The 25650-nt window shown below is 38.9% G+C and overlaps 1 pseudogene across 1 annotated transcript; it reads left to right on the top strand.

The window, feature by feature from the left end:
- Nucleotides 1-15768: 15768 nt before the first annotated feature.
- Nucleotides 15769-17664, top strand: LOC148864023 (uncharacterized; annotated as a pseudogene). Its single transcript, XR_016109061.1, has 3 exons — nucleotides 15769-15987; nucleotides 16161-16227; nucleotides 16310-17664. The product of XR_016109061.1 is annotated as an uncharacterized LOC148864023 (transcript).
- Nucleotides 17665-25650: the final 7986 nt, after the last annotated feature.

Below are 25650 nucleotides of genomic sequence, written 5' to 3'. Positions count from 1 at the left end.
TTTTCCCACAATTTTACAAGAGACATTATTACCCATTAATACAACTCCACCATTAATAGATTCGTAGGTAGAGAACTAGTCCTTATTAGGACACATATGGTAGGAACAACCTGAATCCAGAATCCATTCATCCTTGGATCTGGTTCTATCATTTGTCACTAAGAGAACATCCACATTCTCATCATCATCTACACTAGCCTCTACAGAGTTATTCTTTTTCTTTTCTTCATTATGGTTTTTGTTTTTGAACTTATAACATTCTGACTTAATGTGACCTTTCTTGTGACAATAGTTATAGGTCAAGTTCTTATGTCTAGATTTTGATCTAGACTTTGGTTTACTATTTGAGCCCTTATCCTTAGGCCTCCCTCTTGCAAACAGTCTAGAGTCTTGACTATTACCCCTATTTATAGTCAAGTCTTTATCAATCACCTCTTTAGAGAATAATGTCTTTTTAGCATCCTCTATACTAATGGTATCTATTTCATAGATGATGGACTCTCTAAAAGACTTATATGAGGGGGGTAAAGAATAAAGTAACAAAAGGGCTTTATCTTCACCTTCAACTTTAACATCGATATTTTTGCAAATCCATAATAATAGAATTAAATTCATCAATATGAGATTTTATAGGTGTATCTTTAGCCATCCAAAATAGGAATAATCGTTGCTTTAAGTAAAACTTTATAGTAAGAGATTTTGACAAGTATAGAGACTCCAACTATCGCTAGAAACCCACAATAGTTTTCTCATGAACGACTTCTCACAAAACTTCATTTGATAGCAGCAGCTGAATCATGATTAGGGCTTTAAAATCTAACTCCTCCCATTCTTCATCACTCATAGTTGCAGGTTTCTTCTCCTTCTCGTACAAAGCTTTGTGTAGTCCGTCTTGTCCCAAGATGGCACACATCTTGACTTGCCAAATACTAAAACAGATGCTCCTACTGAACTTCTCAATACCAAACTTCATTGATGACATTATAAATGTCAAACGAAAAATAGGGCTCCGATACTAGTTTGTTAGGAAAAACCGAAGAAAACAAATTCAAATGGCACCCAAACTAAAAATAAAAATAGAGATAAAAAGAAACAAGCGCAAAGAACACACACAAATTTACATGATTCAGCTTGTAGCCTACGTCCATGGGCAAAGGAGGAATAGAAATCTACTATGAAGATGGAAAAGGAGAAGAAGTACAAAGTTCTGCTCTCATAGAGAAAACCCTAAGCCCCAAATACACCCAAAGCCTCACTCAACTCTCACAAGACTTAGACTTTGTATAAAAGAGAGAAAACCCTCAAAAATACAAAACTCTTCGTATTCGGTTCGGACCTATAAGATGAATATGGATTGGGTCCATACCGCCCTACGTATCCACCACAATCCACTATGAAAATTTGCCTTCAAGTTTTTCTCAAATTAATTTGGAGCGGATTCATGAAGTGTGTTGCCACAAAGAATTCAAGAACAAACATAACAATTACTTTTACAAAAGCACTTTTATGAATGTACTTTTATGAAAGCACTTTTATAAACGTACTTTTACATGAAAGTAAAATACTTTTATGAAAGCACTTTTATAATAAAAGTACTTTTACAAAAGCACTTTTATAAATGTACTTTTATATGAAAGTATTTTTACTTTGGATTGGATATTTTAAAAATTTGAAAGAAAGTGAAGGACAAAAGAATCACAAGTGTTTATTGGAGAAAAGCACCACCAAACACCCATTATAAAATAAATGCTTATTTTTTAAAATAAACAGTTAAAAAAATTGGGTGCTAAATGCAAATAAATACTTATTTAGATAAGCATTTGTTTTTAAACACTTATTTTTAACATAAACGCTCCGTTTGGCCTTAAAAGGAGTAGTGCCTTAATCACCTGGCCAATATAATGGAGGATTGGCCGGTAAATCCTATTACCTAGATTTGGTTTATTAGATCAATTCAGACAACTTTTGTCATTGTCATCTATTAGGTTCAGAGTCCAAATGTATGTCATTGCAGTTTGTCAATTGATCCATCAAAGGATATAAATGGAATCAGTCCTGAGCTAGTTGGTAGTTCCCAGGTTGTTATTTGAGTCAGGTAACTATATATTGGTCTCATATATATCATATCACAAGGGATGTTCATGGTTGATGTATCCTGTATATACACATCCATAAGGCGGATCGGAGATAAGAACCACCCTTCAACCTTCATTAATTAGGCTTGCAGGTTCTGTATCACCTTTTCCTGGTCCCTGCTGGGAGAGAGGGAAGGACTAGGGAGGGGAGATAGATATATAGCAGGGTACTTGATACAATGGTACACTTGAAAGAGCACACTCGGTGTATCGTTTAGTACTATTGTCAGAAATGGGCTACCAATATACAATGGAACAATATCCTACCTTCGGTACTACTTTGTCTTGATTTTCAATTATACCATCAGACTGTAATCCGTGATCCTTCCATCATCAACTTGTGAGTGACGAAACGATCCCTTTCACTGCTCCCATATCTGTCAACTGTTTGATCAGAATCCAAGAGGGCTCATCATGCGAATACAGGGTCGTCACTCGTCAACTTTCTCTTATTATTTCATTAATAAATAGTTGTTTAATTCATGTGTTAGCAGAGTGGGCCAAAGGACTCTGTTTGATCTGCAGTGCAGGGTGGTCCAGATCAAATGTTAGTTCTTCGTGCGTTGCAGAAAAGAACAATAGTCTTTGATGGATTGGAGTTTGGAGGTACCAACTTGTGGGGGAGTTGGTATCGCAATCCTGGACGTATCAACGTCGTGCTTCCTTGCCTTAGTTTAGATAGGATCAGGACCAGAGCCACTGGACGAATCTGGTTTTAAATTATTGCAAAATTGGACATTTTTTGGAGCTCTGTGGTCTCTCCCTTGTTCTTATTCGTTTAGCCCATGATTTTCAAAACTGGACCGGATGGTCGGACCAGAAAAAACCAGGAATTGGTTTGGTCAGTAAATCGCTGACCAATTCCATTTTACCCCAGAATTGTCATTTTGGCCAAAACCATTGATTTGGTCAGTAAATCGCTGACCTGGGCGGTCAAACGTTCGAACCATCCAGCGGTTTTTGATCGTTTTTTCAGAACATGCCATCCGTTCGGTTCTAACAGTTGGACTGTTCGACCCGGGAACAGGACTCCTGAAAGGTTCGTTGTCCGATTCAATTTTAAAAACCTTGATTTAGCCATCTAATTTATGCATTTTTTATCTTTTCTAATGGACAGAGTCCATGGTCCAAGATAATGAAGATAGGAGCTAGGTTTATTTGTTTAGGATAGTGGGATAGGAGTCAAGATGATGTAGTATTGAGGTAGTAGGAAGGTAGCGCAAACTTGCATATATGGTTAATGAATGCAAATAAGTCAACAAAAAAAGTACAAATTTTGAATCATATATATAAGGGTACAAATCATCATTGAGAAGTGAAAAAAGGTGCAAAGTTTGTATATAATTCAGATTTACAATGCAAACAAACAGAGCCAAAGGGACTATTTTCACTGTACAAATATAATTATATGTAGTTCCGTTTGGGAGGGCCTAATAAGCTTTGGTCGAAATGCTTTAGCTGAGCTTATTCCAAGAAGCCAAGCTTTAACAAAGGAGTGCCATGTAATTGAAAGATAATTAGGTGGACTGCATCTCACAATGCCAAAATGTCTGTGTGAATGAAAACTGAAAACCCTCTTTAGGCCCTCCAGATTTTTCACCAAACATTATTTATAGGATTTCCAAGTGGATTCCACTCCGAAAAGCCAGAAACAGGAGAGTTTGGACTCTCCTGCTCTTTCACCAAACATTGCTTATAGGCTTTTCAAAAGAGTCCTACCTTATAAAGCCAAAAGCAGAAATATTGTGAAAGTAATCCTCCCAAACAGGAAGTCATACTAGCCAGAACCTTTCAGTGTCTCCTGTGAATCTGGGAAACATAGCTAGCTAGTTACTTGCCAAAGACTGTTTTATGGGTCTGGTAGACCCGATCGAACCCATGATTCTACCTTCCACAAAAAGTTCTGTGCATGCTTCTGTCTAAGGCTCTGTAACTTACGTGTGTTTGTCTTTCTTCAAGGTTGTTGAAACAAAGTAAGACAAGAAAGCACGGGGACAAACACACATATACACACGTAAGCCATCATTCGTATGAGTCAAAAACAAGGAAATTGATGCTTCCAATTGAACCATGAGATACCCATATGGCCATTAATGGGCAATGTGGCTGTAGATGTTGACACAACCCTGTTGGCTGTTGAGCACAAATCACAATATGGCAGAACTTAAGCAAGCAACAGTACTAAAGTGGTATTAAGACTTAAGACCAAGCTTTAGTTATCAGTTTTGCTCTTTTGAGGCTTAACAATGCTGGTTCTAGTAGTTTCCAACCGTGGCGCTGGTGTCTCTTGTGGAAATTTTCCGTTCATACTCTTCCCAAATGGTACTAGCATTTCTTGGAAAAATAACACTTCTCCAAATATAAAACATGCATCCAGAGAGAAACCATAAAGAATACATACCCAAATAAACATAGTCATGAAGAAAATTTGATTTGGAAGAAAACACACAGTGACACAGACACTCCCTTAGGTTTTCCTAATGACCATGAGCTAGCTGAGTTAATCCAACTCTCAAGTAGGAAAAAAGATTTACCTTCAGAGTTCAGCCTTCTCACAGCTGCACCTTTACTCACTAACCCTAGGACACTCTCTAATTCAACTTTTTTTTTTTTTTCTGAGAAGTCATAATCCTAGTCTAGTAGGAAGCAATTGGGAGAGGGGGGGGGGAGGGGGTAACTCAATCTCACCCCTGGTTCAATTATATTAATTGTACCTTTTAGCTCTTTAGTTAGTGACCCTGAAGGACAGAGATTTGATTAATTTGCTCAAGTGTACAATCTTGTTAGTTTAGGAAATGCACCCCACCTCCCAAAACCGAGTTGTGACAATACTTATGTGATGGATAAGATGGAAGAAAATTCTTATAGAAAAAAGAGAGGCCTAGAGATGTTTTAGAAAAGCCAAAAGCAAACATTTTTCTCAGAGGAATCACTTCTGATCTTTATCGGTCCTTCTCATTCCTACCCCGATCTCTTGGTATATCTATTTTTCTTTTTGGTTTCTTGCACTGAAATCATTTCTTAATTACCTCTCTATATATCTCTACACACACACACAAAAAGAAAGACGAATTGCTTCACCAAATGAACGTATCAAGACAATAAAAAGCTTTCCCTGATAAGACATTAAAACAAAAGGTTGGAATGCAAGATTTGATGAATAAAGTTCAACCATCCTTCTTTAATTTACACCATCTATGATATATAATTAAACGTACTCACCGTCGGGCGTCGGGAATATTAATTCTAGTACCGGACAAAGCAAGTAGCAAAGTTAGTTCATTATATGTCTACCAGGGTTGTGCTACTCTTGGCTGAGAAGCCTTACCAGAAGCAGAAGAGGAAGACAATATCTTCTTGAGAATATGAAGGATGGAACGTGCGATATGAAGTGCTGGGTCAGCATTTGCTGTCTCTCTAAACATGGTATGGACCCTCAAAGCAACCTCCACGCCCACACCGAGCCTGGCTTGTTCATCCTTGATGGCTTCCTCACATAGGCCGCACACCCATATCCCACAGAACCTCTCCTTCACCCACCCTATATAGCCCACTGTGCATTCCTCCCACATCCCACAGCACCCACACTGTGCCTTTTTCACCACCTCACTACTAGTCATTTCTTCTTCGATCTTCTTCATTCCTTCCTCAATTTCTGTACCTACCACTCTTTTAGGTGAAGAAGTGGCCTATCTTTTGGACTTCTGAGCTCTGACTTCAGGATTCGGATTAGACCCTTAACGCTCTCCAAGTGAATCCCTGTGTGAATAAAAAGAGAATGAAGCAGCGCAGCATTTGTTGAGAGAGAGAGAGAGAGAGAGGGCTTTGTGGATCTTTTTATATTTCTTGTTGCTTGTATAATATATACAATATAGACTTCTAGTTTTGGCTTCTCGTGTATAGAAGTGTAAAAGAAGTAAGAGAGACCAAAAACTATAACACATTAGAATCAGAAAGCTCCAAAAATGTTTTGCAAATTGACAAAAGTCACCCTTCACTTGTAAAAGGCGGCCTCTGGGTTTACAAATTATAATGACTATAATTTCCCAAATTAATGATAGTACTACAATAATTCAAGAAGCATGTGGCACGGGCAATTTTGTCATATTTCAAACGATGATTCACCTAATCACATGTGAGAGAGAGAGAGAGACTCCTCTAGGGTTAGTTTGGTATCTGACACTGTGGATAGCGACTTATAAAGTAGAAATGCTAGCTCCATGGCTATGGATAAGCATACAGTATTCCATGCCAGAGAGAGCAGAACTTTAACAATAGACCATGGTGGTCCAAGCCAATAACCGAAGCTGATGGTGAGATTAACAACAAAGCATCGATGGATTCTAGCTGTTCATTTCAGAAATGAAAATTTTGTTATTGGAACTTTGGAATGTCAGATTTCTCAAGTCTCTTTTACTAGGTCTCCTAAAATAATATAGTTTATATTAAAGGTCCATTTGGTTTGCATGTCAGAATCGGAATTAGAATTGTCTATTATTATAATCTGTTTAGTTCAGACAGAAATCGAAATAAAAATTAGAATCAGTTGAAATGAGATTTTATTCTCAAAGAAAGGAGAGGGAATCAAACTGGAATATAATTCCAATTTTACCCAGCCAAACAGTTGGAATAGGAATAGACCATTCCCATTCCAATTTCAAACCCCTATTCCTGTAAATCAAACGGGACCTAAATAAAAGATATAATCTATAGTTTGATACTCTCCCTTTCTTTGTTGGGACAGGTAAGCTATATGAAGCATTATATATGAACCAAGTAGATTCAGAATTTTATATGTTAAAGATGAAGAATGGTTGGTGTTTTGGTTGTCACACAACAAATTAATGGTTTAAATGTTTAATTGAAGAAATCAATGTGTGATACTGATGGATAGGCAATGCATTGATGTCTCTGAGGTGTTGGGCAGGGAGTTGCTATCTTTGTGTCTTCTTTTCTTTTCTTTTTTGTTTTTATTATTACGTTGATATATTAAAAAAACAGAGAAGCACAAAAGTTGTGCCCCATACGGAGCACAGAGAGATGTTAGATGACGTTTACCCATTTGGTCCATAAATCCTCAGTTCATCTTAGATTATGGTTAAAGAAGACTAGTGATCTTACCTGTTTAAATCAAAACCATTGGGCTGCTGCCAGAGAACTTATTTTCTGACCTCTTTAAAGAATATTTTCTTCAGATTCCTGGAATCTGCTTAAAAACACATATCCAAGTGGATATACAATCCTAACTTTTGGTGTTTTTTTATAAAGTGGCCCCATATACATACATATATGCATACATACTCAGAGAAAATGCTTTTTTTTTTGTGTAAAAAGAGAGAAGATCAAATCAGCCCCCCACAAGACTGCATCCCACAATGTCCCACAATACATCTCTGCCATGTATTAAAAACATCTTCTGATGATAGTATCAGAAATGATGATGTCATCATCTGGAGATATTACCAATATATGGCGGGGATGTACTGTGGGGTGCAGTCTTGTGGGGAGTTGATTTAAACTCAAAAGAGAGATAACATCAGAACGGAGCTATAAACATACCGGAAAAAAACTTTGACAAATCAAATTCAAAACCCCAACCCCCGGTTAAAATCTAGATGTCTTTAAATATTTTAATCTCTTCATCCTCCCCTATGTGCACGTACCCTTCCACCATACTCAGTGGAAGAATTTACGGAAGATGGTTGAAATGGGTTCATAAAAAACACTTTGTATATATTAAACATGCATCATGCGGAGAGTGTGATATCACTTTTCTTTCAAACCCCTAAATTGCTCCAGGTGGAGGGGGCCATCTTCAAATTTTATTAAAAGTTAAATATTAACACAGGCAAGGTACGTAACTAGCCATCACCAACCTACACAAGACCAAATATAAGAGCTGTGAGGAAAACTACATAACCCTACCTCCACAACTAGTAATTAATACATCCTTGCTCTTGGTATAGCTCTCTCATGTTTGGGACACCAATCCTATCCAATAGGATCGAACTTCTCTGATTTCCCTTGCAAAGTGAGATTCTTCCCAAATAATTAACATCTCTGTTGGAGTCCACTTCACTGCACCCTCTGTTCTCCTATTATTCCATCTGTCCAAGCTAGCCTTTGAGAAAATGCAAGTTTATTACTTACTATTTGTTCTATGAATCAAAAACTAGCTACCAGAGACATAAGAAAATTTTGTTTACTAATTCTAGATTGGTTTGATTGAAGCACTTTGTCTTCCACTTCACACTTTTCAATGCTATGATACCTAAATAAATAGTTTATAACAAATGGTAATTAATTAGAAGAGATGCATGGAAACTCAATTGTTAGAAGAAAAACCTTCTAATTAAAGACTTAAAGTCTTAGCTTCCTTCCACAATTAAAAATAGTTAAGAACTTAAGATGCAAACAGAAGCTCCAAAAGGAACAGGCATGACAAGAGTCAGGGCTCACTGCAATTCGTAAATACAGTAGAACCTCCGAAAGAAATAGGTAGGAACTTTCGTGACTAAGGAAGAAAACAACATGTACTGACAAAAGAAAAGAAATATGACGAAATTTGGATAAAAGTAATCGAACAAATGGGTGGAGAGTGATGCAAATGATTGTGGAAGCATGTGAGAGGATGGTGAAACCACATGGTTAATTTGGAGAAGACAAAGAGGAACAAGAGATTGACAAAGGAGATAGATGGGGGAGGGGGCTCGAGGCCATTTTCTTCTTCACGGGAGAAGATAAGCCAGCATCTTTGCCAAGAAACCTAAGTAAAAGATGGTAGGATGTACCCTCATTTTCATGATTTTGTCTTTCTTATAGACCTGCATGCAAGGGCCCATGTGAATTGCTTCCCATCACCCAACAAAATGCATACATGTATGGATGGTACCTGCTGCTGCTTGCATCTGTTGCATGATCTTTAGCCACTGAAAGGCAAAGGTCATCAATCCAAGCATTTACCTAACAGGCTTCCTGCAGTAAGGAAAAGGCTTGTAGCTAAAATCAGCTTGTTAGTTGTTTTTCGTCTTATCCTTGGGGAAGGTTTTGAATATTTTAGCTTTGAAGAATGTTTGGTGGAACTTGAAGCTAGCCCATAGGTTTTTCTGCAGTGGAGGAAGATTATTTGAAAGTTTGGATTAAAGAAAACTTCAGAATCAAATCTTCTCTTTAGACCCTTCAAATTGGTACCGGCGTTTGATCCAGGCTGGGTACCTTCATTAGTCCCAGTCTTGGCTCCAGTGAATTTCTACTTAGAAAATTTGCCGTCTTCCATAGCTCGGTCAATTGGACCAATTTTGAAATTTGACCCTGCAACTATTTCTCTGTGCATTGAAATAGATCCTCTTAAACATCCTTCGAGGAGGGTGTGGAGCGATACAGGTCGAGAAGGTTTTTGGAAAAGATGTTATATATGATGAACAAGTGCCTGATTACTGCACCAACTGTTATAAAGTTGGGCATGGTGTTGCAGCTTGTAAACAAAATAAACAGAATAGGAGGATGGACGGCAATAACACTGGTTGGAAAGTGCAACCTGAGGTTCTGCCGAATCAAAACTTGGTTGGAAACGATGGATAGGATAGTAAAGCTTTGGACGTTGAAAAGGAAGGTGCCTTGAACTTGATTGAAGGTGTACAAAATCTGTCTATTCAGGTAGTTTCTAAGGAAGAACTTTCCATTCCACCTAATCAGGAAAGAACCAGAGATGGGTTTTTTAATCAAACAGTTGGTATGCAAGAAGATGGAGAAAATATCAACATTTAGGATATATAATGGAGAGTGATGTAACCGTTTTCGGCCACGTACCAATGTTTTGTAATGTAAAATTTTTTGGCTAAGTACCTCATTATTTGACCCGGTGGTGACGTGCCTTAGTGATGAGCTACTTGGTAGTGAACTGCCTACTAGCGAACTGCTCGGTGGAGAACTGGCTGGGGGTTAACTGCCTGGTGGCGAACTGCCCAGTGGCAAACTGTCTGGTGGCGAACTGCCTGGTGGCGAGCTGCCTGGTGGCAAACTGCTTGGTGGCGAATTGCCTGGTGGCGAACTGCTTGGTGGTGAAATGCTTGGTGGCGAACTGCCTGGTGGCGAACTGCCTGGTGGTGAACTGCTTGGTGGCGAACTGCCTAGTGGTGAACTGCCCGGTGGCGAGCTGCTCGGTGGCGAACTGCTCGGTGGCGAACTGCCTGGTGGCGAACTGCCTGGTGGCGGACTGCCTACTAGGCGGCCGATGACTTAGAGAATGCTAGAGCTCCCTGGTGCGGCGCAATCCGACTGCCCTCAGCATGAGGTGGTCTTCTTTCCTTTGTAGGCTGCGGGAGTTGAGGGACCTGTGAGGACTTCATCTTTTCCTCCTCTTTGTAGGTGGCGGGAGTTGAGAGACCTGCGAGAACTCCATCTTTTCCTCCTCTTTGTAGACGGCGGGAGCTGAAGGACCTGCGAGAACTGAATCAGAGGTCCTAGGGGTATTTTCCCGGTGGGGGATCTCCGACGCTTAAGTTAGCACTCTTATTGTAGAGAGCTTTGAAGATAATATGAGAGAGCTAGAGAGCAGGGGTTACTTCCCTTTTTTCATCCCCCTCCCCTTTGGGGGGTGAGGTCTTTATATACCGGAGTCCTCGCAGGTTAGGTGGGTGAAAAGCCTCCAAACGGTAAGACTCGTCGCATCCCGTCAGAACCGGGGTACGGTGGTGAACTCCTCGAGGTCATCAGGCTAGCGCTTGTGTCAGGCGGCCAGGTCGGCGCCTGCGTCAGTCGTCAGGTCAGTGTCTAGGCCAGGTCGTCAGGTCGGCTCCTGTGTCAGTCGGCGGGTCAGTGTCTAGACCAGGTCGTCAAGCTGGCGCCTGTGTCAGTCGGCGGGTCATTGTCTAGCCAGGTTTGTCGGTGGGCGCCTTATGGGCGGCTTGGCCGGATCATGCACTAGGCTGGTCCAGGTCGGCCAGGTCGCGCAGGCCGCACGCCGCATGCAGCTTGCGCAGGCCGTGTGTAGTTCACGCAGGCCGCGTGCGCGCCGCACAGGTCGCCTGTGTCGCGCGTAGTTCACGCAGGTCGCGTGTGCCGCGCGCAGGTCGCGCAGGCACGCGTCAGGCCATGCGCAGGTCGCGCCAGGCCGGCCAGACTGGTGCCCGGGTGGGTCACCAACTTCGTAAGTTTATTGGCTGGGTGTTTTCCTAGTTGTCACGAGGTGCCACATGTCACAATTTCACTGGAGGGCCAAATCTACCCTCATCAGAGATGATCAAATTGGTGTGGTCCAAAGTGAAGGGAAAGTGTTCATGGAATAGAAGGTGCTTGAAAAATACCACAATGGAGTTGGATGTTTGCAAGGAAGCTCAGAGGCAGCGTTGTTATTATACATATCGAGTTTGGAAGAAGGAAAAATCAATGAAGTAAATCAGTGCAGTATAAACGCCAAGCAAACGATTGGTACTTGTGAGACCTTGGTTGTTAATGGACAACCTAAAGATGATGGCATGAATTGCATTAAGGTTCAAGAGGATGGATCAAACTCCATTCAGGTTGAAGATGTGGAAGAGACTCTGATGGGCGGGTGAATGGTGATATAGTAGTTGCTGAAGATGTGGTGCTGGATATATATGTCTAATGGGGTAGATGAAATGACCAACATAAATGAATTGGATGATGGCCATCATGGTGAGAAGGTAATATTGGATGTTATGGAATGAATTAGCTAGATCTTAAGCAGGGTATTATTGAAAAACAGCCAAGTAATGTAAGGCAAATTTCTCCAATAGAGGATGAAGATAAAATAAAGTTGTGGAAGTTCAATTTGTAGAGGTAAAACCCCAGAATGATGAGGGTTAGTGATGCTGAAGCCGATTTATGCTGCATTTGGCATTCCTTATTTTAAGGACTTATCTGTCGTTCATAGGGGCATTTTAAGGCTGTATTTGATTGTAGCACAATTTTTTTTTGCACTAGTACAAATGCATAGAAGTGCAAATGAAAAAAAATGCAAATTCTCATTTAATTTTGTTTTGGGTTTTACTTCATTCTGCTCCATGTCTTAATTTACTTCATTTGTATCGTAATCAAACAAAATAAACTGAAATTTAAAACAAAAATAGATCAGAATTTACACTCAAATCATTTGCACTGTCATAGTTTTGCAGCAGTGCAAATTATTTCCATTGCAACCAAACACAACCTAACTGCAAAAACTAGATAAGTCTTTAAAATAAGGAATGCCAAATTCAGCCTTAATAGACCAAGGTTTTATAACAGTGAAACAGGAGAAGGGTCAAAAATCCAAGGAAGGACACGGTATGTGGTCAAAGAAACAATTGGAACTGGTTTGGAGTTCTCCAAGGCCAAACAGAGGCTATCATCCTTTCTATTCTAATTAAACTACTTCTAGGTTCAGATAATTTAATGAGCACCACTCTCATGTATGGATTCCTTCTTCAAGGGGTAAGGTTTATGCCCTCCCCTTCTTGTTTTTTTAATGAATACATTTTTCTTTTCTTAAAAAAAAAGAAAAAGAAAAAGAGCTTGAAGCCCATTACTTAGGAGGTCGGATCTGCTCACAACAAAAAACTGTTCGACATTTTAACATGATTTGTGTTTGCACATCGCAGACATGGTGGGTCTCAATCTTATGGTGAGATGTCCGATACAAATCAAGTTGGAACCGTGATCCCTAATGAAATATGGGTAGGTCAGTGATGGAAATGTTAGCCATGAGAAGACATGTCTTCCCACTCCTATTTCTCAGCTTGATATCACTTTGTTACAATACTATTATCTTCTACTCTTTCACTTGTATATGGAAAAACTTGTACAAATGTAAAGACACACTCACAATATAAAATGCCATCCAATTTGACTCCTCGAGAGATTGAGTCTATCTAATGTATTGTACTCTTACATGGTATCAAGCCATCCTGAGAAAGATGAGTTAAAAAAAAACTCAAAGGAACAGTGCTAGGAATGAAATCATTCAAAGCAGCTTAGGAGTAACTCCATTAGGTGTAAAATGAGATAAAGTAGATTGAGATGATATAGAAGACCATTTGCAACACTCAGGAGAAATGATGTATTGCAAATTGATGGGGTTGAGGTGACCAAGACATGGATTGAAATAGTAAGGAGTGATTTAAGTGCTCATAATTTAACAATAAATATGGCAGAGTGCACTTAAAAAAAAATTGGAATGGTGAAATATGATTCATATATCCAACTCCATATAGTTGGGACATGGCTTAGATGATGATGATAATAAACATATAATATTAGAGACATCCATTTTCCACAAATTTCTGTCATTTTCAAATTTTATCTTATTTTCATTTAATTTTTATATTTTATCCAATTTATGACATCACAAATTGACCAGTTTGACTTGGATGATTAAATTGCCCATTTCCACTATAGGATTTGTTGTTAGCAAAAAGCATACTAACACATTGACAACATGACATCCAACCACACATTAGGTAAAGTAAAAACGAATGTGACTAAAGATGGGGTCCCATTTCTAGGTCAATTTTAGAAAGATTTCCATCTTTAACAAGGTAAGGAGAAGTAGATGTCACCAAAAAAACTTCGCCATCATCATCAACATCGAGACATTATCCTAACTATTGTTTTATGTGGGGTTGGCTACATGAATCCTATTTTTCTTTTATTATGCTTAAAGCACCCATATCTTTTTTTTTTTAACTGGTGAGGTAAGAATTTATTAAAAGAAGAGTACAAGAGGTACACGATATTGTATTCGTAAAGGTCATGAAAACCTATGGATACACCGATACAAAAGGGGGTATGGGAGTTTTCAGAGTTCGGGAAGGCTGCCTTGAATCCTTGATCCTTTTTCAACATGTTAAAATAAAGAAGGGTTGATTATTGGTCTGTATTGATCCCTATCAATAGTTTGATCCTTGCTTTTTTGCCCATGTCTTTTTTTTTTTGCATGGTTTTGAAAACCGGACTGGACTGGAAAAATTGGTAACCGGTTAGCCCCCGGGTCTAGTTTTACTAAAATTGGAATTTTCTAAAAATTATTGAAAAAGTCAGAAAACCGCTGACCCGAGTAGTCGGAACGCTAAACCATTCAACCTGGGCAGCGGTTCGTGGATTACTCTTTTTATTTTCAATGTTTTAAATAAAAAAAAAAACAAAAAATAAAATACCTTCTCCTCAACCCTTAAACCCAATCCACGAACCGCTGCGGTAGCCAACACCTTTGGTGTTCGACGATGACCAGCGACGGCGAACTTGCAGGCAACGGGTAGCACTTGCAAGCAGTAGTAAGAGTTGTGGGCCTTGCAGCGGACGACGAGCTTGCCTGCGACCAAGTTTGCAACGGCGGTCGGCGATTTTGCAGTGGCGGGTGAAGGTTTCTAACGGTAGTAATAGTTGCAGCCACTTGCAGCGGCAATCACCTGCAACAATCAACAGGGATCTTGGGTCCTCTAAGCAGCATTCTAGAGATGTATATGGAAGAGTTCGACAACACCATGCTCACCAATGTGCGAGGGGTGATATTGATGATTAAGCACACAGGTCGGACTATGGTGGAGAGAAAGATATGCGGCTCGATCGTCTGCACTAAAACTATGGCAGCGGCCTTGGGTGGCTCTGCTCCTCGTACATACACCACTTCTAAGCACGCATTGGTGGGGCTGATCCGATCAACCTATAATGACCTGGGGGCTCATGGCATTAGGGTCAACTGCATCTCCCCTTTTGGAGTCACTATCCCATTGGCCTGCAATGCCTACAATTTGGACCCAAATAGCATGGAAGTTGTCACTTGTGTTGCAGCTAACTTGAAGGGCACTGTGTTAAAGCCCACCCAATGCATATAGCAAAGGTTGCTCTGTTTCTTGCTTCAGACGAAGTAGATGGAGGATTCACAGTGGTTAGTCATAACTATTTCACCATCCAATGAGAGAGGGAGAGAGAGAGAGATCTGGTGATGAAGTTTTATGATTTTATTTTTTTTGTATTTTTGAATTTTTTGTGTTTTTTCTGTATTTTACTTTTATATTTTTATGTATTTTGTACTGTATTATTTTTATTTAGATAGTTTTATTTTTGTATTTTACTGTATTTTTTTTTTTGCTTTTTATTTACTTATTTACTATTTTTTATTATTTATAAATATATTTTTTATTTTTAATTTATTTATGATGTCACAGGTCGAATCGTTTGACCCGAACGGTTGAACCACTTAACCGTTTGACCCAGACGGTTGGAGCTACTCCTGGTTTAGTTTGACATTTTTATTATTAGTTTGTACATTCTTTTCGTATATATATTTTTTTACATAGAAATATGCTTATTGTGTTTTTTTAACTATTCTTAATGCCTTTAATTAAGAAAATATATTGCTTATTGTTAACATATATAATTAATTCTTACTATATAAGTTTGAATTATAATTTATAATTATTTAGTTTATTTCATTAATATCAAACAATCATCTTATAATGATTTAATAACTTTTTAATATATATTTTATTTTTAAATAATATTGCCAAAAATACAACTACAGTTATTGTGATTTTTAATATTTTATAATATAATTTACGAAACATCTATGCTACCAGAAAGATATGATACCGCAAGGGCTTTGAACAAGCAAGGTGCCAATTGGCCAGTTGCTAAGGACTCCGACTTGGGATCGAACGCACAAAATGCTGTGCACGCCCTATCCACTGGACACAAGCGGTAGTCGATAGATTCCTGGACCTGGTCCTTCCTCTGCCTGAATCAATGTGTGTGGTGCAGTAGTTGGTTCCCTTCATTGTTATGTATATTCGCAGTCGATTTCCTTCCCTACGCCTGAAGGTGGATCCTACAACTGATTCTTAACTCTCCTCCGGTATGTATGTCTCTTCCTCATCCCTTTATAGTTTTTACAGTGCGGAGTGAAAGTCTTATTAGCGTAACCATTCTCCTTTAATTTTTTTTTTCTTTCTTTGGATGCTTCAATATCTGTGTAGAGTTCATTATTGGCTTCTGTAATTCATTGCACCAAATCATCTTCTTGTACAGGCCTGCAAAAATCAGGAGAGACAGACCAAAAAAATAGTCCTAGTGGCATTAGAACTAAATTTTGCAAGTATATGAGCTACTCTGTCTTTTGATTCAGTGCTTTTTGTTCCCTTTTATTTATAGTTTTCCTTATTATTTCTACTTTTCAGGGTTGATAGTAATTTATGTTTGGAGCAGATTGGCAAATCAAAACTGTACCGCTTACATCAGTTTAGAAATAGAAATGCTAAAGGGTCAATGAGCACAGTTGGTTCTGTGGAACTGTTTTATGTTGTATATAGGATATAAATATTGGGAATGACAACTGCATTTGTTTTACAGAGGAAGAGAATTGGAACATTTTGTTGTAAAGAAACACTGCAACTTTGGTTTTCTGCCATTCGCATGGATTTAAGTCTCAACACTGATTTGTATATGTAATATTAAGTTTATGCTTGCTCCTTCGATCTATTAGCATAATCTCCTCTCCCTCTCTCTCATTTCAATGTCATTGAAGTTCAAACCTGAGAATCCCTGGAAATTCCTTAGTTCCTTCGGGACTGGAAGATGATCCCAAGCTCCAACATCTCTAGATTAAGATATCTTACTTCATCTATTGAAACCCTGAGTTACCGGTTTCTGCAACAATGTTCTGTGAGTGGGACTGCGAAAGGAAAAGCCAAGATCAAAGCTGGGCAACCACTGAAGAGGTCCAAGATCCCTAAGAAAAAAGGCACTTCTTCTGGTGGCGGGGGTCGAATGAACGAAGCAACTGAACGTTTGAACAGGATGGTTGATTCCTGTCTGAATGCCCCTACGCCAATATGATACCTGACGCCTAAACAAAGGGAACGAGAAGCCGAGAGAGAGAAGCTAGGACCCATAAGTAAAGATCGTCAGCGTGAGATTGATGCTTTGAAGGTAAAGAAATCAGAGAAAAGTGTGGAAGAGGGTCCAACGATTATTGGGACTCCAGGATTAGATTTGATCTCGTTGGGCCTGGTTGATGCCAAGGACATCCCGAAGTATGAATTGACTGTTGAGGATGGTCGGAGACTGCAAAGGAGTACAGTAGGGTTCTGATGAGGCGGCACTGGGCTAGGCAGGCAGCAGAGTCAACGTTGCTGCAATTGTAGAAAGAAGCAATTGAGGCACTTCCGGAGCATCTAAAAGCTGCAGCATTGGTGCCAGATCTGACTCCTTTTCCTGCTAATCGGTTCATGGGCGACATTAACACCACCAATTGAAGGCTACATCGAGAAAATTAAGGAAGCAGCAAAGAAGAATGTTGGGAAGGAGAAGCTCAGATGACTGTAGGTTTGGAGTTTTGTTCACTCTCTCTTTTTTTTGTCTTTCTTCTAGGATGTTTGAAGGATTTTGAGTAGCTAAGTTAAGAATGCCATTTTGATTAAAAAATTCTTGCTAGAATGCCCTATTCCTTGATGAAAAATTAAAAAGAACAGAAAAATACAAAAGAAAATATAGTTGAGAGAGATAATATTAAACTTCTGAATTGAAACAGAAAGGTAAGGGCTAGACAACATTGTGTGTGTGTGTATGACTGAATACTACCCAATAACTAATTTCTAATCTCATTCCAATTCCACTAGATTGTCCAATGGTATATGCTCATGAAAACTGATTTAAATGATCTTTAGACAAACAGATGGGAACCTATTATCAATCATCATCATCATCTAAGCCTTGTCCAACTATATGAGGTCAGCAACATGAATCCTGTTCCGCCATTCTGTTCCATTCATTGTCATATCCATTGTTAAACTATGGGCTATTAAATCATTTCTCACTCAAACCAATGCCCATTTTGGTCTGCATCTATGTCTTCTAGCTCTTTCAAATTGAAATAGATCACTTCTTACTGGTGCTTTGGATGGTCTACTTGCATTCACCCAAACCATCTTAGTCTGCTTTTCATCATTTTTTTTTGATAGGAAACGGTAACTTTATTAGATAATTGAAAAGACTACAGGCTTACCACCCACAAAATGGATGGAAAAAGAAAATAAAAAACTTACAAACAGCCCCAAAACAAAGCCTCCCTAGTAACTCCTTGCTTAGCTTAAGTGTCAGCCATTCCATTTGCTGACCTTCTTACCCAATTAAAGTGCACCCCAATCTCCCTTGCTAAGCTATTAATCTCTCTTAGAGGCTGTCTAAGAGACCACACTCCCAGGTTTCCAGTTTGCATCCACCCTATTACCAGCTTGGAGTCTCCTTCCACTTCTAATTGCTACATGCCCCATTGTTTCGCCAGTTTCAATCCTTGAAATAAGGCCACTACTTCTGCCCTTAATGAATCTCCCACCCCAATTGGGCCCGAGTAAAGGGCCAAGACTTTTACTTCCTCATTTCTGTACACACCCCCAACTCTCGACTGACCTGGAATACTCAAGGAGCTTCCATCAAAGTTTAGCTTCATCTTGAACTGAGGTGGTGATACCCAACAATCTTGACCACAGGGGAGGAAGGCGAGGATATAGCTATAACACTCCAGTTTCTAATTAAGTCCGCTGAGGAGAAATCCTTGAAGAGATGATGTACTTTCAGCCAATGCATAACCAATGGGAAGGAAAAGACCAGGTAGGAACATGTTGAAAAAGTTGGATCTTATGGCAATGTATTAGGTTATTGAAATCTAGGATGGGGTAGGGGGGTGGGTTCAGAGGGAAAATCTAGCAGGCAGCCAATTTTACTTAGCAAAGCATAGCACTGAAGATAAATTAAGCCCAAGGCATTCAGGAGTAAGTACCACATTCTAATTTCTATTGAATTTAGAAATTTTCTTGCAAGTAATCCAAGTATGTTGAAAGGGGCTTGCATGATGATTGTGGAACTCTGATGATTCCTATGAACTTATGTTATCAGTGAAGTTGAAGAAATTACATAAATTTTTAGGTCGTGGAATCAGTTTCAAGTTTTTGGAAGATTTGTGTAAGCTTAGAGCTATTGCAGTAATGGTCAACATGATGACCTTTTCTTATGAGACTTAGCTAAAGGCACTAGTATATACTCATGCATTTCCTGGAGGTTTGGAAGCAACTAGTCATATAAACTGTATTGATCAAAAAAGAAAAAAAAAAGAATTAGTCATATAAATTGTGAATAGCTTGTTCTTGGATGATTGAATACCTTGAACTTGGGTTTTGGAGAAGCGCTAATATGGAGGTGATATACAAAGCCTTGTCAGAAAAAGAAAAACAAAAGACAAAGCCCACTAAATTGGCAATGTATGAGCACTATACAAAAATCCCTTCCCAGCCCAGATTTAGCTAGACCATCAGCCACTTGATTTAATTCACTAGGAATCCATCTAAAACTGCACTGTAAGCAAGAGGCAAGCTCCCCGATTTCTAACAGCAGATGGAATAGCTTCCACGGGTCCAGAGTCTGTCCTGAAGTCCAATTTATAACATTCCTCGAATTTCCTTCCACTGCAATGAAACAGAGCTGATGTGACTTGGCGATTCTGAGGCCTTCTAGGAGGGCCCTAGCCTCTTCTTCAGAAGTATCAACAGCCTTGGTAGGGCCACTATAGGCCCAAGTCAATTCTCCATTTGCTCTTCGAATCAGACCTCCTATTGCAGCATTTGAGCTGTCCTCAGCAGATCTCCTAAAGCTGCCATCAAAGTCCAGAATATGCTCACAATCTTGTCTTGGGGTGATTTTAAGGAAAGGCTGAGGGTGAAATGGAGAGGTTGACAGTAGGGCAGGCCAATTCCTTTGTATGCCATTTCGACTGATACCCTCAAAAACTTTATGATTCACCATTCAGCTGCTAATGTTAGCTAGAATACGATCTTGAAGAGTCTTCAACATGGTTTTTAAAACCGACCTGGAGACCGAACTGGTCAGGGGTCTGGTTAACGGGTCGAATGGTCCGACTGTTCGAACCGAACGCTCGGCCCCTTCTGACGAAAAATAAAAAAAATTTAAAATAATAAAAAGCGGTCAAAACCGTTCGAATGGTTAACCGCTTGGTTCAGTGGTTCGCTGACCAAAATCAACGGTTTTGGGGGAAAATTCAGTTTTTGGGGAAAACGGAACTGGTCACCTGACCAGTTCCTGGTTTTTCTGGTCCGACCGTCCGGTCCGGTCTGGTTTTGAAAACCATGGTCTTCAAGGAGGAGTAGCTCTCATCAAATCATCTCCTATTCTTTCCTCCCAGATATTCCACATGACAGCATGAATAATTGCTTTCCAGACAGTTTTCTCTCTTGCCCGAAATCATCTTTAGCCCTTGCCAAGAGTTGATAAACTCTATAACAGAATCAGGGGTAGTCCAGCTTTGCTTGCCCCTAGATGTCTTTGAAACTTCTTTTGCAGGTTGTCACAATTATTCGGCTTTGAGCAAGAGGCCTCCCAAACCATAAAGGAAACTCTAGGGGGACTGTCGGGAGCCAAATCTTTTTGCCCGGAAAAGGAGGGGGATGGGTTGGTGGTTAGATGCTGAAAGAAGGAAGAGGTAGTGATTAGTGAAGGAGCCATGTGGGGTTAAGGACCATATAAGCTTTGTCCTCAGTGGAGGGAGAGATGAAAACCTCTGAGAGTAAAGAGAGTAAGGAGGTGATTTCAGATAATTCTGAGTCTTGCAGCTCTCTACGAAAATTGAGATTAAAGGAAAGGCCTTCATATCCTCTTATCAAGGTTGTAGAAATGAGAGCTTGTTTATGACACACTAGCCTAAAAAGAGAGGGGAGGGCTTCACAGAGAGGATTATTTCCCCACCAGAGTTCTGTCCAGAATTTGATAGTGTTTCCTTTTCCTACTTTCAGTCTAATAAGGGGAGAGAAGGAAGCAAAGGAATGAGGAATACCTTTCCAAGGATTTCAAGAGGAAAAAGCCGGTAAATAGAGAGAGTTGCCCTGTCCCCAACTACTTCTACCATATTTGCTGCGGATTATAGAGGCCAACAGAGAGTTTTGTTCCGTTTTGTACCTACAAAGCCACTTCCCAAGGAGAGCCTGATTTCTTTCTGAAATGTGTCCCAACCCTAGTCCCCCTTCTTTTTTGGCCTTGCATACAACTTTCCAGCTCACTAGGTGGCAACCTTTCTCTCCTCCTCCCTCCCAGAGGAAGTCTCTTTGGATTTTTTCCAATTTATTTCTGACCTTAGCTGGAACTTTGAGAGTGTAGCTTTGATGGGAGTTAGTCTACCACCTTTGGAGAGAGAATTTTAGTTCCAACTACTTTTCCGTCTCTCATATTTCTCAATGACAACATCCCAAAAACTTGCATGCAGATCTCTGGTTTCCCCTAAGGGGAAGCCTAGGTATGAGAAAGGGAGAGAATCCACCCTACATCTCAAAGCATCCTTCAGATCTTTCTTCAATTGAGGGGGAGGGGGGGTATCGATTGCCTATAATACTGCTTTTCTCTAAATTTGTCTTCAGCCCTGCTACTGCTTTAAAACACTTCAAGATCCTCTTCATGTTCAAGATAAAATCTTTCTTTACTTCAATAAAGAAAATGGTATTATCTGCATTATTGAAGATGAGAAATTTGGATATTCTTGTGCCCCACTGAAAAGCCTTTTGTAAGATCAAGTTCTATAGGCTTTTTCATGAAGGCATCCAGAATGTCTGCTACCAAAGTAAAAAGGAGAGGGGAGAGTGGGCAACCTTGCCTTAAGCCTCTAGAAGTTTTGAAGTAATCAACTGAGGAGCCATTTACCAGGATTGAGAGCCAAACCGATCTGATGCAACCTTTCATCCACTTAATCCAAACTTCCCAAAAACCTTTGAGTTCCAGAATCCTCTAAAGGCAATTCCAATCTACCTTCTTATTTATTTTTAAACATGGAAAGTTTTTAATACTGATCTGGTAGACTCAGAAACTTGTAATGAAGATTAGATAGCTATTCTGTTTCTTGCTTCATTTCATTTTCTGTTTTAAGATATTAGCCGAGTGGCATGTGCTTTGCACATGCAATATAGTTCACATGATAATTGAATAAATAAGTAAATAAATATATAAGTATATACCAAAAAGTAAATAAAGTAAGAATAAAATCTCTTTGTTAATAAAAAAAAAGAAGAATAAAAATCTCTTTGAGACTTCTGTCCAACACCCAACAAACATATGTATATATATATATATATATATATATATATATATATATCTATATATAATAGAAAGTTTCATTAGTTAAGAGCACAAAGAAATACAATCAGCTCAAGAAGGGGCAAGGGATGCTACCTCCCCTTTAAGATAAAGGAAGATGGAGGAAGACTTCAACTCCTACCATTCCACCTTCCCTTTTAGTTGACTATACTTTCTCAAACTAAGCACATTAAAATTACACGGTAACCCAATACAAAGTAACCCACCCGAGAAGCCCCTTGTTTGGCAAGAGAATCAGCCGAAGCATTTGCTGATCTGCCCACCCTCTGAAATCCAACAGTCATATTCCTTGTAAACCAGATAACTTTTTTTTAGAAGGTCTCTATAGCCCCAAGTGACAGTATCTGGGTCTGACAACCACCCCACAACCACCTTAGTCTCCTTCAATTAGTAACTTCTCCACTCCAAGTTGGTTTGCAATCTGTATCCCTTTTACAGCAGTTAGAAGCTCAGCCCTTGTAGAGTCTCCTATTCCCACTGGGCCTGAAAATAGAGAGAATACTCAACAAACATATTCAGGAAACCTAAATGAGCATATGCATACGAGAGATTGGAAAAGCTTTAAAAGTATCATCCTGAATAATTTTTCAAACCTGGCTAGCAAAAACGTTTTTCAGACTTGATTCTTCAAACAAGAAGGACAATGACAAGGGAAGAAGATGAATTTCTTTGGACTTTTTGCAAACTCAGTTGCATAAACACTAAAGTTAACTTTTGAAAATCAAAAGATAAAAATAAGTCCCAACTAGGCAGAAAGAAGAAAAATCAAAGGTTCTAAGATAGAAAATTCTTGAATGCTACAAAATGAGAGTTTCCAAGATTCAGGAACCCTAAAAACAAAAGACCTTTTCTAGTTTATTAACTACACAAAGCAAAAGAGGGAAGCAATTTCTTGAGCAAGAGATGGCAACAACATGAAATGCTTAAAAAGTAAAAATAGATTAATGCAGTTGAGAAATGTGTCACTGAGAGTTCCTGCTTAGCAGCTTTAATGGCCATAAAATATCCATTGAAGTCACCTCAGTTGATTGTGATGATATCATTCTATTTTGAATAGTTGTTCATGAAACTGTGCTGGCGTGTGGACCAAAAGGCTCCACATTTACAGAATTGTTGAGAAGAGGTGCCTTATGTGGGATTATTCCTTTCAAATAAAACAAAAGAAAGAAAGGACATTTGGGAACTTAAAGGTTTGAACATTGAGTGAAATCAAGGGCATGGAACTCTCTCTTTTAATATGTCATTAAAAGATCACCAAAAAACGAAGGTTATAAAAAAATAGGGATAATATGGTTGTGAAATAAAAATTCAAACATCAACTAAAGTTGGGCATGAAACTCTTTCTTTTTATATAGGTTATAGAAATATTATATTCGGTCTTCATCACATGGATGATGGCAGTTCATGCATTTAAGCATCTGTTGAATTCATTTCTTAATACAGATTGTTCAACTGCCAGGGAAGTAATCAACTAAAGATCCTTTTATATGGGTAGCATTTTTTTAAACATGGGTAAGTTGTACTGGTATGCAAGAAAAAAGGGGGAAGAGATAAACTCCCTATAAAAATAATCCTGATATAGACTCACATAAAAAATATTCGTCTATGCAGAGCTGTTACATAAAGCAGTAATTCCATCCTGATTTTCACAAACATTTCTAAACTTGAGGTCCTTGAATTCACCAAAATTGATACTCAAAAATTAATTAGCTATTCTACCTTAATAATTTCCTGCTAAGGTATTTCTTTGAGAAATTCCTAGTGATTGCAAATGGTATGACATTGAGACATTCCAAAGGATGCAACTTTCTCTACTGAAATTTCTATGCTATTATCTGACCAAATATCCTTAATTGATGATATTCCCTTTGGTGACCTGTTGCAACCTAAATAATTTTACAAATGTAACCAAACTTTAATGGAATGATTGAAATTTATCCAACGGCTGGGAATGGTTCCTCAATAAATCTAGACTACATAATGTGCATGTATTTTGGATATCCTGTCATCAAGTGGTCAATATCAATGGTTTTGTCCAAATAGAAATCTACATGAAGAAACAAATCAAGAAGGAATGTTTGGAGGCAATATCCATTTCCAAGGAAAAGAAGCATCTTTTGTGCTAATAAGATCTAGATGGCGTTACTTTGTTGGGAAAAAGTGGATTTGGGTTTTGATACTAAACATTTCCATCCTTTCTATGTAGGTAGAAAATGACTCCACAAATAGTATTTTGGTAAATCTAAACATTTTCAACATGTGTTAGTATGTCATAAGTATTTATCAAATCTAAATATTTTAGTTTATTTAATTTTGATAAATCTAAATATTTTAGTTTATTGAATATTGTAGTGACTAGTGACTAGATAGGTTTAGGGGTCCAACTGGGTAGTATAGTTTACCATTTGAACTCTTAAGGCAATTTGTTTGGCCTAACATAAAGAGTTTCAGTTGTGTCACTTATCTGATCATTTGTCCTTTTCCCTATAATTTATACTTTGAAATCCTTCATTGGCATTCCGTGAGGCCTAAAGTGACAATCAACTTCTATGTGTTTTATTCTCTCGTGGAAGATTGGATTAGATGTGATGTAAATTGTAGCTTGGGTATCACAATACAACTTCATAGGGTTGTTGAATGTATACCCAATCTCTTGGAGGAGGTTCTTCAATCACACTAACTCACAAGCTGTGTCCATGGCTCTATACTCATTTTTAGATTGCTTCTCGCTATAACTGTTTGTTTTTTGCTCTTCCATGTTACCATATTTCCTCCAAGGAAAGTATTGTACCCTATAGTAGACCTTCTATTGAACATTGAGCCAGCCCAATATGCATTTGTAGAACCCTTTATTTCAAGACTTCCTCCGGATTTGTATAGTAATCCACAACTTGGAGCTCATTTCAAATACTGTACAATTCTCAAAACTGCATCCCAATGGGGAACTCGGGGCTTTCGCATAAATTGACTGACCACACCCATTACAAAGGAAATGTCAGGTCGGATAATAGTCAAATAATTTAACTTACCCAGTAACCTCTTTTATCTTCCAAGATCATCAAATTCTTCACTCGCATCAGTGCTTAGTTTGATGTTGGGCTCCATGGGTGTTTTGGTTGGTTTGGCACCCAACAATCCTGTCTCTTCTAACAAGTCAAGTACATACTTCCTTTGACACAAATTGATGCCATGCTTTGACCTTGCAACTTCTATTCCTGAAAACTATTTCAGTTTGTTGGGATCTTTTGTTTAAAAGTGATCATGCAGAAAGGCCTTCAATTTGTCAATCCCCAACTTGTCACTGCCTGTAATGACAATGTCATCTACATAAACTACCAGCAGAATCTTCCCAACTTCAGAATCATAGCTG

Source organism: Nelumbo lutea, chromosome 3 (assembly GCF_056320005.1).
Source record: "Nelumbo lutea isolate HS-2025 chromosome 3, American lotus-T2T, whole genome shotgun sequence".
Classification (NCBI taxonomy): domain Eukaryota; kingdom Viridiplantae; phylum Streptophyta; class Magnoliopsida; order Proteales; family Nelumbonaceae; genus Nelumbo; species Nelumbo lutea.
Note: the sequence above shows the minus strand (reverse complement) of the source record. Positions and strands in the feature narration are given on the sequence as shown.